This window comes from Ooceraea biroi, chromosome 12 (assembly GCF_003672135.1).
Source record: "Ooceraea biroi isolate clonal line C1 chromosome 12, Obir_v5.4, whole genome shotgun sequence".
NCBI lineage: Eukaryota > Metazoa > Arthropoda > Insecta > Hymenoptera > Formicidae > Ooceraea > Ooceraea biroi.
The window spans coordinates 7,781,891-7,796,766 of NC_039517.1; the positions used below are offsets into that span (position 1 = coordinate 7,781,891).

Sequence of the window (14,876 nt, forward strand, 5' to 3'; positions counted from 1 at the left end):
GGATACACGCGATCGCGTATCACACCGGTGTAGAAATAAATACGTTTGCGCGTGAATCAAAATAAAATATACATATATATTCGTGAAACTGCATGATAAAAGATAAATATTGTCGCGCGTAACGCCAGGCGCAAAAATTGATTGAAGCGCGTGGAATTTGATTAAGCCTCGCTGCTTTCGTAAATCCCGTGCAAACCGAAAAATTTTTCAGTCAGTAAATATTGCTTTAATTTGAATGTTTAGCGAACAGTGGCGACGATGCGATTAAACGTGCTTTACGTCCGTAAAATATGTTTACACGTTCGCTGGACATATTTTACAAAACTTCGTCTATGTCAATTTTTCGTTCGACGCAGTCACAAAAAAATACGTCACACGCATATGAAAACAGGTAAAATTAAACTGTAAAAGTTATTGCACAAAAGAAATTTCTTGCACATTGCAAACATGATAAAAAAATAACAATCTGCGAAAACAATTTCGTGAAGAAGATCGCGTAAGAACAGAATATACTGTGTTTCGGCAGTTCGTTCGCAGATCACGATAACTTATGATGCAAATGCAGTTTTGATTTCGGCGTTGTGGGATTTAATAAATGCTCTCGAATTGGCCCTCTCGTACAACGCGCATAATTTAACGCGAAAGTGGAATATATTTGACGCTGATTAAAGTCGTTAAAAACAATTGCGATAGTGGGATTACGCGGGTCGCGCGATACACGTAATAACATCGTCTATAATCTCTATGTTATATTCGCGTGAATGCAGAAATATTACCGTTACAATGCTTAAACAACCGGTTACACGACTCCACTAGCGTAGAAATTTGTTCGACTGGTGCAACCAGCGCAGGCAGTGTTGTCGCGTTACACAGGCCACTCGAAATTTAACGATCGCGCAATAATGTTATAATTCCCGCTTCTCGGGTTACATCAGATTTGATCTTACACGAGGACCGATCAAATCGGCCAATACGTTTTTCGTTCGCGAATTAGTTGGCAATCCCGACGTTATGCTCGATGATTATCAATTGAACAAATGGAAACGAGAGTGCCACCGACGCAAAGATCCAAGCAATAAGCACGATATTGATTAATACGAAATGCAAAAGCAAAGTTTCATTAATAATGAGATAATTAACAAGCATTACATGCGATATTATATACGTAATATGCAGATGGAAAATATCCCCTGCGATTAAGAGGAAAGACAAGCATGCAAATGAGTTACTAATTCTCTCATAACGTTATTTCAATTTGTATCGGGCACGCAGGACGCGTGATAAATCAATTTTATAATATATCACGTCGTTACAAAATACGCGCGCGCCTCTACCGAATGCTCTGCCGAATCCGAAATTAAATCTAAAAATGCGCTTGATGAGGTCAGTGCGATGCAAGTCGCGTATGTAGATACGAAATATAGAAATTCTCGCGTTGATGGATTCCGCCGTGCTTTCGCAATGTTCGTCAATTAAATCGACTGATTTGATTTCTTCTTGCCGCACTTTCATTTCGCTATCACGCATTTATCAGAATCAAATTATCGCCGACTGGTTACTAATTTAAGAAAAAACCTCTCACTTTATTTAAACGCAACCGTTTTTAATTTTTTGACGCCACTCTCGCAGTCGTATATTTCATCAAGCATAAAACTGAAAATAATTTTGATCAAACTTCGTTGACGTTCGACAGAGACGGAACATACGTGAAACAACGGAGCAAAAATTGCAACAATTACAAGAAAAGCGTGAATAATAGAGCGTGATTAACGGGCGCCAGTTTCCGTGTCCATTATTACGTGAAGGAAATAACAGCGCGGTGCCGGTGCATGAACTTACTTTTACCACTGCGTGTCTGACAATGAACGCGCGCCCGTCTTTTTCCACTGCGACTCACGGTACATAATCGCCCCATCCATCTAAAGGCCAATATATCATTTCGGCGTTAGAATTTTTATCTCGCGTACTGCTGCCATGGAAGATCTATCGCGTTAACGAGACATTGTACCGAAACGTTGCGCGAATCGCCAGACACGATTGAGCGAAGTTGAGAACGATACAGACGCGCGTTGCAGGAGACTGCACGAGAAGACTTATCGGTATTATCGCGAATGAAATTTACGCGGTGCTGTTAAGGAAAGATTGCATATAAAGAGAAGATGGGAAGGAGAAAAAAAGAGAGAGAAAGAAAGAACAGATAAACGAGAGCGAGAGATCGACGGCGGAGCGCGACAGGAAGAATGAAGTGAATAACCTGGGCTACGTGACTTCCACGGGCATATCGAGAGATTGATACACTTCTTTCGTCACTGTTGCTACCGAGTCGCGAGACGAACGCCCAAGACCTGACCTGGTGGATGCAGAATCTGCAGCGAACGCGTAGATAGCCAATACGCTCTTTATCAGCCTCGTGTGCTCCGTGACCTAACACGTTGCTCTTCCGATGACGCCCATCGATCACCATCGACGCATCGAATATTCGCGATAGTTTATAACGCAGGATTAAATTTTATTTTATCATTTCTTACTTGATCATCGCTTAAACGATTCAATTCGTTTTAATTTTAAGAGCTTATTACATTTTTTGTGAGGAATTATGCTATCGTATAAATAAAATCGGAATCAGAGATTATGTAATTAAATTGTAACTGTAATTATATATTATCTGTAATAATTTGGTTATTTTTCTACGGAATTAATTTCAGCAGGTAAGTAATATGTGGTCTTGTATTTATTATTATCCATGTTCTAACTTTTTTGCATCGAGGAACAATGCACGGGCGCTTTTGTTCCTTGATTCACGACTGTGCATATTTCTGCAGGGTAAAATGTAGCCGTGCAGGGAAACTCGGTGTTCTTACGCCTCAAATAGAAAAATAAGCTTCATTTTTCGTCGGTAGTGTCGCGAAACGTCACGGACGCCCAGAATTCCGTTTATTTTAAAGCCGACGTTGTTCTCGCGCTTCACCGGAAGTACGTGTCACTTGGTACAAAACGAGCCCATTTCCCGTCGCGTATCTCTCTCACTTGACAGTTTTTAAAGGCACGATCGCTATTCGCATTCTTTTCGATATCATCAAAGATCAACGTTTCCAAAACATTAAGAGAATAGTAAAACGAAAGTAAGATAAATAAATTACTGTCGTACAATATCAATGCGATTTATATTAAGTTGTGATAAAAGTTCGTGTAGCGTTCTTTCAGTGAAATTTCAAGATAATTATACATATATGAATATTTATTCAACTATATATGTGCCGTTTTATTCCATTTTCCATCTTTGCAGTAGCTTTATGATTTTGTCTTTTCAGAACTTTTTATCTTTTTCATAAAACAAACTGAACAATACTAGAAACTGATATTACAACTCAAAATTTCTCGAAAAGAATGAAATTAATCACTCACCGATATGTGATGAAATCCACTGATGCAGTCGCTCCAACAACAGAATCGCCTGCGTTGCACTGCACATGTAGAAAAATACAGTTCACTATATTCATACAGTTCACACTTCACTATAATTCACTAATTAGATTTTAATGTCACTGTCAGATCAGATCACTACGTCGATGCAGCTGATATCGAAATGAACGTATTTCCTTCACTCGCGTTATTTCAAAAATACTATGGATGGTAACAGTCACTTGGTCCACTCTCTGCATATCATCTGCCTTCGCCAGTCACTTCGGTATAATGGAATCGTTCCTCGATACATCCCGCGAGTTAAGGGAATGCCAAGCACAGTCGACATTTTAATGCGCTTTTAAATATTAGTTCCGAAGGACGGTTCGCACGGAACTGCACAACGAAAAGCTATTTCCTGTAAGTAATGTATACCGCCTCCGGTCGCCAAGGACGATCGCTCCGATCCAGTTTGTTTTGAGCTATCGTCTTTTCTATAATTCCTCAAATGTTACATATTTATTCACATAAAAATCGGTGGAGCAAACTAATTACCGGAGGCTGAATTATTATATCCCGTGACAATACGATGTACGAAAATTACACTGGACTGTTTTCAAGCAGCAATTCCAAAGAGCAATATTTGAACATGGTTTTCACAATTAGTGCTGGATTTTTATTATCGGTTGCCGAACTTCTACGCAAGTACGTGTCAGCTTCGTGAGTTGCAGTCATTTCCACAAAGAACCTGCTCGTTTCTGCAAGCTGGATAACAATCTCTTTTCGCGCGCGCCTTTTACATCACTGTGGCAGATCGGGTGCGTTGAAAATTCCCACAAGAATTCTGCAACGTTATTTTTTTACTGTAAATCCCGATGGTATCCTCGAGCAACGTGCCGAAGCGCGAGCGTGAACAAAGCGCGGAGCGTAACACATGGAAAATGAGCGCGGATTTCGCTTCACTTCCGAGAGAGAATACTTGAACGAAATCATCGGACAAATGACGGCATTGCGAACTATATAATTCGCCATGTTGCGCCTCTACATCCGGACCAGGGAAAATCCCTGCAAATTGTAAGATGAACGGAATCATTCGCGTTTCCCGGCGACACTTAATTTATGCGGCGAGTCGCGCGTTCACGTGGGAATAAACGCCCGTCACTTAAATCAAAATCGCGTTAAAATTCAGATTACGCCATTACGTTTTCAGAAAAGCGAGACGCTCTCTCGTCACCAGGTATCGCAGCCGCATCATTCCGCATTCGTTTTACATCGCGATTCCGTGAGGAATCAATTAACTGCATTCGTTACACGATGCCCTGCCGCGACTCCAGCCCAGCCAGTGCTCACCGAGGGTAGTTTTAAGTGCTGCGCGGTACACAGTCGTTGTCTTAATGAGGGACTGTCGAGTGTTTGTTTTCACAGCGGGACGAATGAATTATTTATCGACGAATGTCTAACGAGTCTCGTCGAACCACGCGACCGACCGTTGTTCTCTTTTTCATTATATCATGTGTAATGAAATTATATTTTTATTTAAATAAGATATCACGGAAGAAGGTCTTGTACGCGTGTTATTTAATAAGAAATAATTTAAAAGGTATGTAATTTTGTGGAACTGCGTTTGAAATGAATTACTATTCATTCTCCTCTATAGAAAATGAAGAATCATGCCTTGTGTTCTGAGGAGTTGGATATTAAAGATTGCAATACGATAATTATTATTGTCGTGCAAATTCTACGTTACTGCGGTAAACTGCGAAATGTTTAACTCACAATTTCCACCGACTCTAATTTCCTGAAATAATCAGTAATATTGTGAGAAATAAGCGTTCTGTGTATCATGCTTTTGTTCTAATATTTGAAAATTCTGCAGCTGTATCAAATACTACAAAAGAAAAAGATAATGCTCGAATTGTGCACCTCGGTATTCTTTCGTGGATTCGTTGCCATTGTCTCAGATGAGAATCCACGGAACGGAGATAACGCGACGCTGTGGAGCATTTATTTAGGAACGTCTGAATTATTTATTTATAAATGCCTAACGAGCCGTCACCAGCTCGGTCCTCTCCTCCTAGCTCCGTCTCAACTTCCCTCTTTTCTCTCTCTTACTCTCTCGTTCTTTCTCTTTTGTCGCGTAATTTACGCGCGACCTGGGTATACCATGGTCGGTGCAGCAAGAGGACGTAAAGAGGAGGAAGGGTAACGGGGAAGAACGAAAGGACCAAAGTGCAAAGGAAGGAAGCCGAGAGGACGAACTTTCGCGTTGCCCGTTCAACGAGCCGTCGCCGCTGCAACGTGGCCGTTGTTACGAAAAAAGAAAGACATTCGCGACATCCGCAAACAGAAAAAAAGAGGACAACGGAGAAGATGGAAGAGAAAACCGAAAGACCGACTTCGTTGAGTTAACCAGTAGCTACTGAACTAGATCTAAACATGAGATGCGCAGATACTTTGAGGAATATTAGAAAAAAGATGCAATTCCGAGTCTCTATATAATCTATTTAATCTATTATATCCTCTCCTCAATCTTAATTCTCATGATTAATTTGCTGTTTATAGGCTCTTTGCCTTTTCCCTACTGACATTTCATATTTTTTTTGAAAAAAAGAAATTAAAGATTCTGATCAAGAATAAAACTACTTTATTTAATTAAAGATATATTATGAAAATACGAAGAAAGTAGTATAATTTTTTAAATAATTTTTGGACGCGGAGTGAGCAACGGGCAACATTCGCGGTAACTTCCCAGCAACGTGGCGGGGTCAATGCAACTGTTACGATAAGCTGACAATAGGAGAAAAATCGTCGATTCGGGTTAACGTGATTAACGATCCACCATAGTCCACAATGTCTGATGGCGGAATCGCGCGATCCGTCTAAAGATGCGAACGAAGAACGGATGGTACGATGTAAATTATCCGGGTTTATACAATGATATCATTTAAATGCCGGCGAGGATTTTATAACGACTTATGCATGAGGTTTGTCAGTGAAAAGATTGGAATAACAATATCGTGCAGATGACGTAAGTCAATAATAATCATGTTACACTTTGACAGTTATTACCGTAACGTAATAAAACCCTCTGTAAAATTCCATATTTATCATTTATCACATTGCAGAAATACAATAAAGCTCCTTTGTTTTACATTTTTTTCTATCGCAGGAAATACCGTAATAAGTACCGTAACTGCATATTACATTAAGTATTTTCACATAAACCCTTTGTTGCTCGGAATGAGTAACGTGACTTGTACTACCGTTTCGCCCAACGGCTAACATGTTGATAATATTTCGGTCTATTTAAGTTAAATGGCTTTGGAAATAAGGGCATTAGCTCCGCATGAGTAACATACGGTATAATGCAGCCCATGATAACTGAGTTCAGAAAGTTTCCGGCAGTGAAACAACGGCATTAATCATCTATAATATTTCATCAATGGAAAAGGAGTAAGTTTACAATAAAATCTTCACATGTATTCACATATACCCTGATTGTTCCTGATTATGTGGAAATATTTAATTAGATATTTCATATTAATTTGCTACTTTACTAATTCAAATGCATATTTAAAGCATATTGCATAATGCAATACGTTAATTAAAGCACTAACAAATATAATACATTATATTCGTTTAGCTATTAAAATTTCATGCACAAGTGAATGACAACTTGACCACTTACATAATTTATTATTTGCAAAATACGTGCAAATAAATTGTTTCTAGCTAACATTATACTACCGATAAAACTCAAATTTAGCGCAATGAGAATGAATGACAAGGACCTGCAATAAGGAACGAAATCGCGAAGCTCGACAGGTGGTAATTAGCAGTGTGACGTACGGCACATTTAAAAATGCATTCAACGGCGATACTAAAGCAACGCTGCACTGCAGCTTTAATGCGCACGGTAATGTGTCTCTCGTAAATGAGCGAGATCGTATCGACCGTTATAATGCCATTATTCATCAGTCGTCAAGTCCTCATAATACGAAATCATAACGACTTGCACGTCACGCGAGCACGCGAGCGAGCGAGAGAATGTCACTTCGGCGCGCTCATAAGCGCGTGCGTAACTTCAACGATAATCGAGCATGTATCGTCTGAGACAAGTTTGACACTCCATCGGGAGCTTCGATAACTTGGCCGTAAACGGAATTTTGTCTTTTACATACATATACGCTTTACGACTAAGCACCAAAGGTTCGGATATGCTCATCAAGGTGGCCTCGCAGCTGAATGTGCAATTGCAGCCGCCACGCCGCGGCAACTGCGCTCCGCGCCTGAACGTTTAACGTATCCTACCGAGCGTAGCCTGCAGAGGCAATTAACGTAAAGCGAATTTAACGGCATGAATAATCGTTACATCAAGGTGCACGCCTACGTTGTAACGACTGGATACATGGAGGACTGGAAGAGGCAAATGCGATCAAAATGAGGCAAGTTGATTCACGAGCGCGCGAAAGTTCCCTTTCGAATGATAGACCTGATCGTCTTCACAAAGTTCCGGTGAATTCATGATCGTCCACCCACGATCTTTCACTTTCTTTATCCCGTCTTTTCGCTGATATCGTTCCTCTTTTTTCCCTCGTTTTCACTATCTGGCGAATTTTCCCTCCGCGCTCGCAGACTAATTATCGATAACGACATCGAGCGAGGAGCCGGCTCGCCGCATAAATGGGAACTTTCCCGAATGCAATGCGGTCCCTGTGAATTCATTTGCTCCGACTAATCCCGTGAAAAAACTTTGGCCTTGTAGATGGACGAAGCGGCCAGCCGCGTCCTACTCTTGAAAGCTAGCCGGCGTTCTCCTTTTTCTTTCGCCATTCGAGTCGACTTTCCTTTGGAATTCTGTCCGAAGAAGTTTAGAATCTCATCCGCGGAGGAGAGTATCCGGCGCGGCGGATCTCGCCGTTCGATGTTACTTCGTGTTTCCGATAATATCTCGTGAAACAATACAACGCAATTAAAGAAAACCGCTACCTGGCAAAATGTGGAAGTTTTAGTCTTGACATTCAAAATGTCAAGAATGAGATAAATTTTCTAATAAATTTTTAAATAAATATTTGATAGTATATAAATATTGTGAAATTTTTCGCTCTCCCGAACACTCTAAATTAATTAGACACAAGTTTATCATCCTAAATCCCATATCGTAGCCGTAATTCAAAATTTTGTTTTTCCAGCGCAACACAAGCTCGTGAATACAGCGAAACTAGTCAAACAACTAGAAATTTTTAACGAGAACTCGACCAGCCGATCTATGTGTTTGAATAGCATTTTTTCTAAAATATTCCGATAGATCTTGCTGCGAAAAAGGAGAAAAGGGAGCAACATATAACGGTAACGTGGAAACGCGTATTCCTTGTATTCGCAAGCGAGTCCCCCGTGTATATGCACGTGTGTGTACGCGACGAGCAGCTTAAAATAATCCACGCTCCGGGAACAAGTAGATTTTTCACGCTGTGACGCCGAAGCGATCTTCCCCTGGAATAACCGATACCTCCAACCATGTATCATCGATTATTTCCGGCATCGCATCGGTTCCGATAATGCACGACCTAAAAAGCGATAAGATGTGTTCCCCAAAAACGTAATGACTGGTCGAAACAGATATCTCTATTTACGGTAAAAATTTGGCAATCATTTATCCTAAAAAATGCATTTTTCACCACGTGAAACGTGTTCCGAAGGAAGGATTATGCAAATGTACGAATAATTAAATTAATTTCTAAGGAATTATTCGCTGGCGCAGAAATATGATTATTCAAGCTCTTTGATTTCAACGGTTTTAGCTCTCTGTTATTGCGAAACGTAAACAGGCGAAGTTAAAATAAAATATTATGTCCCGTATAAAGTTTTGCAGAGCTTGAGGAAGTTCCGCGACGGGTGTACGCGAGTGGCGTTCTCTCCAGACCTTACTATATATTCGCCGGGAGAATGTACCTGACGAGCACCGCGAATCACGGACGTGTCAAGATGCATCCGCGTGAAAATCAACCTTAAACATTTTGGCGTTAAGTTGGAGGCGCATTTTCTCGCTTACTCAGGCAGCTTCTGTCTTCAAGTTCGCGAAGTAGTCGCGGAAAAGGCGGGACAGACACACAAAACAGGTTTTCTACAGTAATTTTATAGCAGTCCGAGTCTCTGCGTTTTGCAGAGAGAGAAAGAGATACGTCTCGCTTTTAAGTGGATGAAAAAAATCTCAAGGAGCTTAACAATTGTAATTTTATGAAAGTGCTGATTCATATTATTTCACAAGAAATATGAAATGATATAATGTTACAACAACATAACTTCAGGACCCTGAAGACGTACGCGTTCTTCGAGCCACGTTATTTCCATGCGACATAAATCACAGGGGAGGGAAATCAGCTTATCAAAAACCCTTAAATCAGGGAAGAAGCTCACTGTATACATTGTACGCAGGCACACAAAAGACAAGCGCATAACGATGCACCCCCGGAACCGTATCTCCCATTGGCGTCAAGATTTATCGATCGACCGGACGTTTTAAGCAAGCCGTGCGGCTACCAGCCGCTTCCGCGCCTTCGATTCAATTTCCCGCTGGCGAAGGTGGTTTATGATTTGTGGCACATATTTCCGCGGGCACCATGCACACTTCGCCATGGCGCGGCGCGACGCGGATCCTCGACGACGATGAAATTAACAGAACACTGCGCGGTACCTGCACCATGAATATGAAATAGCTCGCGATGTGCGAGCGGAGAGACGCCTACCTGCCGTCGTCGCGGAATTAAAATCCTCCTTGCTCGCGGTTGCCGCTCGCTGCAGTTGCTCGCGCGCAGCCGGCGCGGATTAATCTTTCAATTATCGAATGAAGACGTCTTTCCTCCTGCAGTTCCGTCTCGCGCCCGGCCGCGTCCTAAATCATGCGCGTAATAACTATGAGCGCGATAGCGCGGAGCTTCCTAATAGCGGCGGCGGGCCTCGCGATAAAAATGAGGCTCACGTTCGCAGGGTTAAAGTTCTATAGTCGGCGCGCGGCGCCCCCGTAATTTATCAGACGGAAAATATGCTCCGCCGCAAGCCGACGTCCTTTATTTCCCCGCAGATAATTTGTTTCTGTTACACGCGCCTCTTATCGAGATGACTATTTCGTTATCTCTCACGCTCCGCTTATTGCTTTGCACAGATTACATCCGTTGTTGATGCGACGCATGAAGGTCACCTCCTTCTTTATCGGATAAAGACAGAATTCGCCAGTAAACCTGTCGCGTTTTGAGGATGGTTGCTCGGGGAGAAGTGTCAATGGCCCTTCCGCGTGAGTCAACTTTTGGCTTTACTCGTGCCCCGGAGAGCTCCCTCAAGCGAATATTTTAAGCTTCGCGATATACGCAGCTGCTGAAAGTCGGTTGAGTTGAAAGTTGAAAGGAAGGGGATTCCGAATAAGTTCGCTGAATAAAGCGAACTATCGCGTCGTCCGATCGCGTCCCGTCGCGTTCAACTTCGTATCGATCCCAACAAAATTCTTAAACATTGTCTCCTCTCGGTGGATGGATCTGAAATCGCGCGGGAACCTGTTGAGAACGATGGAGAATACCAAGTTCGCGAAAAAATAAAGACGGTGCCTTCGCAACGGAAGGACACTTCGCCCTCGCGTCGCACGCTTATAACTTTTCGTTACGTTATATCGGATATATTTTACTGGCTATCCGATGGTGGAAAAGAGGTGTTAAAAGCTTTTATGTGTCAAACACTCGACACGCAGTTCCCGCGATACATTTCTCTGTTTTTTTTATTTTTTACGCCGCCCTTCCCCGAACTGCAATCCGTCTGATCATTCGCGATATCATTTCCTCGATTACATGTATTTCCATTTCGCGTAATATCGATAAAACCGAAAACATTTGAGTTAAATAATATATAAAATACGCGAATTGTGTTGAATAATATATAAAAATGCAATATCTATATTAAATATGAACGAATATAAAAGCAAATCTGACTTCATAACCACTGAGAATTTGTTATTTAAAAGCTGAATATTTCGCATTAAATAAAAGTGCATCGAGCACTGTTCGTTATACCTATTGTTACATAGTTCACTTGTACTTTATGCAAATTCGATAAAAGTATGATAAAAATAAATGTTTCACCTTGCATGTGAAAGATACGATAATACGTGCGTGCAAAAAGCATACAGAAATCGACGTTATGTACGATATCTTTCATGCGAGGAACGCGTCGCACACGCAAAATGTCACCCTGTACATTGGATTATAAATAGATTGCTAAGAGAACGCTTTATATCCATAGAGATTATCTTTATCCGGCGGTCTCTAAATAAAGAAGAATTGTTAGATGTTTTTCTCCAGCAGATTTATATTGATCATAATTTATCATGAATCTTGTCTAGCATGCTCTCCATTCTCCCATGCCCTTTAACGCAGCCCTGCGGCCCCTCCGAATGAAGTTTACGGCCTTGAACCTCTATTGTTCCTAAGTTTTCCGGCCATCGATCATCCGTCCAAGAGCGGCACCACTCTCGAATCCATTACTGGCGAAGATGTACGTAGCTGGTGCAAAGATGGATTAGACAAATTAGTAGTTATCTTCCTCGGAGCCGCGGGCCCTCAAAATACATCAATTTCCCGGGATGCATTTTTGAATGCGTACCAGGTAATTCTCCATTCTCGCACGAAAGAAAGAGAAAAAAGATATCGCAAAATCCGTATTATCCCGCGTAACAGATTTGTGGCGCTAAAAGATCCTAAATCTCGTTGTCTCATTCGTATGTGTACGTACATTCCGCATATATCACGAATTAAAAAAGTGTTAATGGGTTTCTCGCGGATACGCTTCCAGCGCGCAAATAGAATTCGCGAATTTGCTCCAACTAAGTCATCGCGAGTGGCACGAAACTCTCAATATAATATTTTCATGTGCTCACCCATGACGGAGATAACGGAAAAGCGCCCAAAGTTTATGACACCCACTTTCCGAGTCCGTCGTTCATCGTTGTAACGAAGTTTTAACGTCTTTTTAATTTTTTACAGTCGCGGACATCCTGTGCGGTCTTTGTGACTCGCCCTCGTGTTACTGGCTGATGTCGTGCGAATTTAAAGGGCCCAACAGGGGAAAGCGACCCGTTGATGTACGGAGAACGACGACGCTTCTTGATGCCCCGCACTGCTCTACAGGGAAATCAAGACGGACCACGACTTATCCTTCTTCCCCTGCAGCTACGCACCGACGTAACAGTGCTTGATGTGCCGGTGTGTTTCATATTGCGAGACACGGTCGCATTCGGAATGTCGGTAGAACAATAAACATTATTTCATCTCCCGAAAGTGCGCCTTCACGCACGTTCAATTTTCGTTTTATGGATTCCCTTAAAGGCGGGAATCAGTTGCATTCGATTAATTTTACTTGATGATCAACATGCCACTTTTAATAGAAGATTAACAAATGATGACTGCGAAAGATTTATTTAAACTCATAAATGTATTTATTTAAATGTCTGAACGTTCAACAATACTTGCTGCGATCGATCATAGAAAATTAATTGATTCTATCCAGCTTATTCTTTAAGGACGCTCAAAGCGATATTGCAAAGTTGATCGTCATTGACATTTTAGTGAACCCGGAGACAAGATCGATTTGGGAGCAAGTTGCAGAGTTCTCCGAACCTGAGGGCATCCTAATTAAGTTTCCATCCTAATGAAAGTGTTTCGCCGCAAAGTCTGCCGACGAAGTGCCGTTCAACCGTGCTCGAGACCCCTCCGGACAGTGCAAATCTTTCCTTAGGACTTCTTGGAACTTGGAACGAGACGTCCGCGAAAACGATTAAATCCAGTCACTTACTCAAGCGAAACATCAAAGCCGACCGATCTCAATCTCGCCCTACATCATCTCTTTTTATTTAAATTAAATTCTCCATTATCTTGGAGATATCTAAATCGCTTATTTAAATTACTTATATCAAGAAGCTCGGAATTGAATTGATATATAATACTGTTATTTCGAGTCGCTTTCCATGCTAAATGCAAGAGATAATGTTATACGGATCTCTCATGCACGAAAATGTGGGTATAATTTGCGTTCGGAAGCGAGCGTAATATGATTTCCATCTCCTTAGAGAGGTATATTGTATCCAATATGTATTACAATGAATGAGTATAACTAAAACAAACGAGCCTAATTCTAATCCGTCAAATCGTAAGCGTAACATAATTATGCATTATTATATCCTATTATTTTTATTTTTTTTCTTTTATTCACTTTTCATCTTTTAACATTCCTGATGAAATTTTTATCCTCGCAATTTTATTTTCCGAGCCTCTCACAGCACTGGTTGAAAGTGAAAAAGTACGAGATTCATGACAAAACGGGGTAAATCTAGTGAAAAAAGACATCCAATGACCAGGAGGAGCCGATAACTTTTTCCGTCGCGGGCCACTTCGTGTGCCAAAGAAAGGAGAGGAAGAGAGACCGAGGGAGGAAAGAGGGAGAGAGAGAGAATATGATAAGGCGATACCAGACGCCCGAGGTAAGCCTGAAGGATCAAGAACGGAGGCGCAAAGACGGAAACCCCCGTCGGCCAAAGCCCCTAAATCTGAGGGTTGCTGATCCTTGAGCAAACTGGATTGCTATTTACATAGAATGCGCCCGAACGGAGTATACGCGCGCAACGTTTCAGGAACGTCAGCATTGACTTTCCCGGGGTTCTCCGTACGCTTGCTTCACCTTGATCTCCTCCGCCGCACGAATCAAAGGTTCGGGTACATTATGCCGCGCGAGCCTTCAAGCGCACACATTGTCCCTGGAATCTCGTACGTGCGGTTAATTATGGATTGGGTCAACGAACCTCACGATTCTCACGTCTGCGACTTCCTCCAGGATGCATCTTACATCAGCGCGAGACTCACCTACGCGGGCGGATCGAGTCGTAATTTCTAGTCTGCTTCCGACTTCGCGAACATTCGCAAGTCGTAACTTCGTGTTACAACTTGTTCTTTTCGGTAATTATCTGTTTGAGTAAAAAGTAAAAAATGTGACGCTTGAAAGATATGAATTATCTGAAGCGATAATTATTACGTCGCTAATTATCACGGGAATTGGTGCGAAAAAGCGTGTTTTGCCAATTGAGAATTCGCGAAAATGAACAATGCGGAAAGGATAAGTCACGTTACGGAAGAGAACGCGGCGTGAAAATTGTGGGCCACGAATCTCGCCGCTGTCGCTATTCCGCCCCGGTGCACTACAAATATTCAAAGCGCAAAATCGCGTCGTTAATATGCTATTGAAATATTGCGAGCGCAGAGCAGGCACGCGCGCGCGTATAATAGGTAAAACAATAATAAATAACGCAGCGAACCCGCCAATAAATTACCATAAATCCCGCAACAGAATAAATTGTAAAATATGTTCGTCATTATTATACGCGCACGCGAGCACGCAGTGTACGCGCGCGCCAATAGCTGCAGCAACGTGCAGCCCTCTCG

The 14,876-nt window shown here is 41.8% G+C and overlaps 1 protein-coding gene across 2 annotated transcripts in view; it reads left to right on the plus strand.

The window, feature by feature from the left end:
• The window catches only part of LOC105284227, a 197,570-nt gene extending 184,017 nt beyond the window's left edge, over positions 1-13,553 (plus strand). The window contains exons 6-7 of one of the 2 annotated variants that reach the window (XR_002193646.2): positions 12,429-12,647; positions 13,011-13,553. The gene's annotated coding sequence lies outside the window, so the exon portion shown is untranslated. Of the gene's footprint in view, positions 1-12,428 lie in introns of both variants that reach the window. The other variant, XM_020033250.2, reaches the window with a different exon arrangement.
• Positions 13,554-14,876: the final 1,323 nt, after the last annotated feature.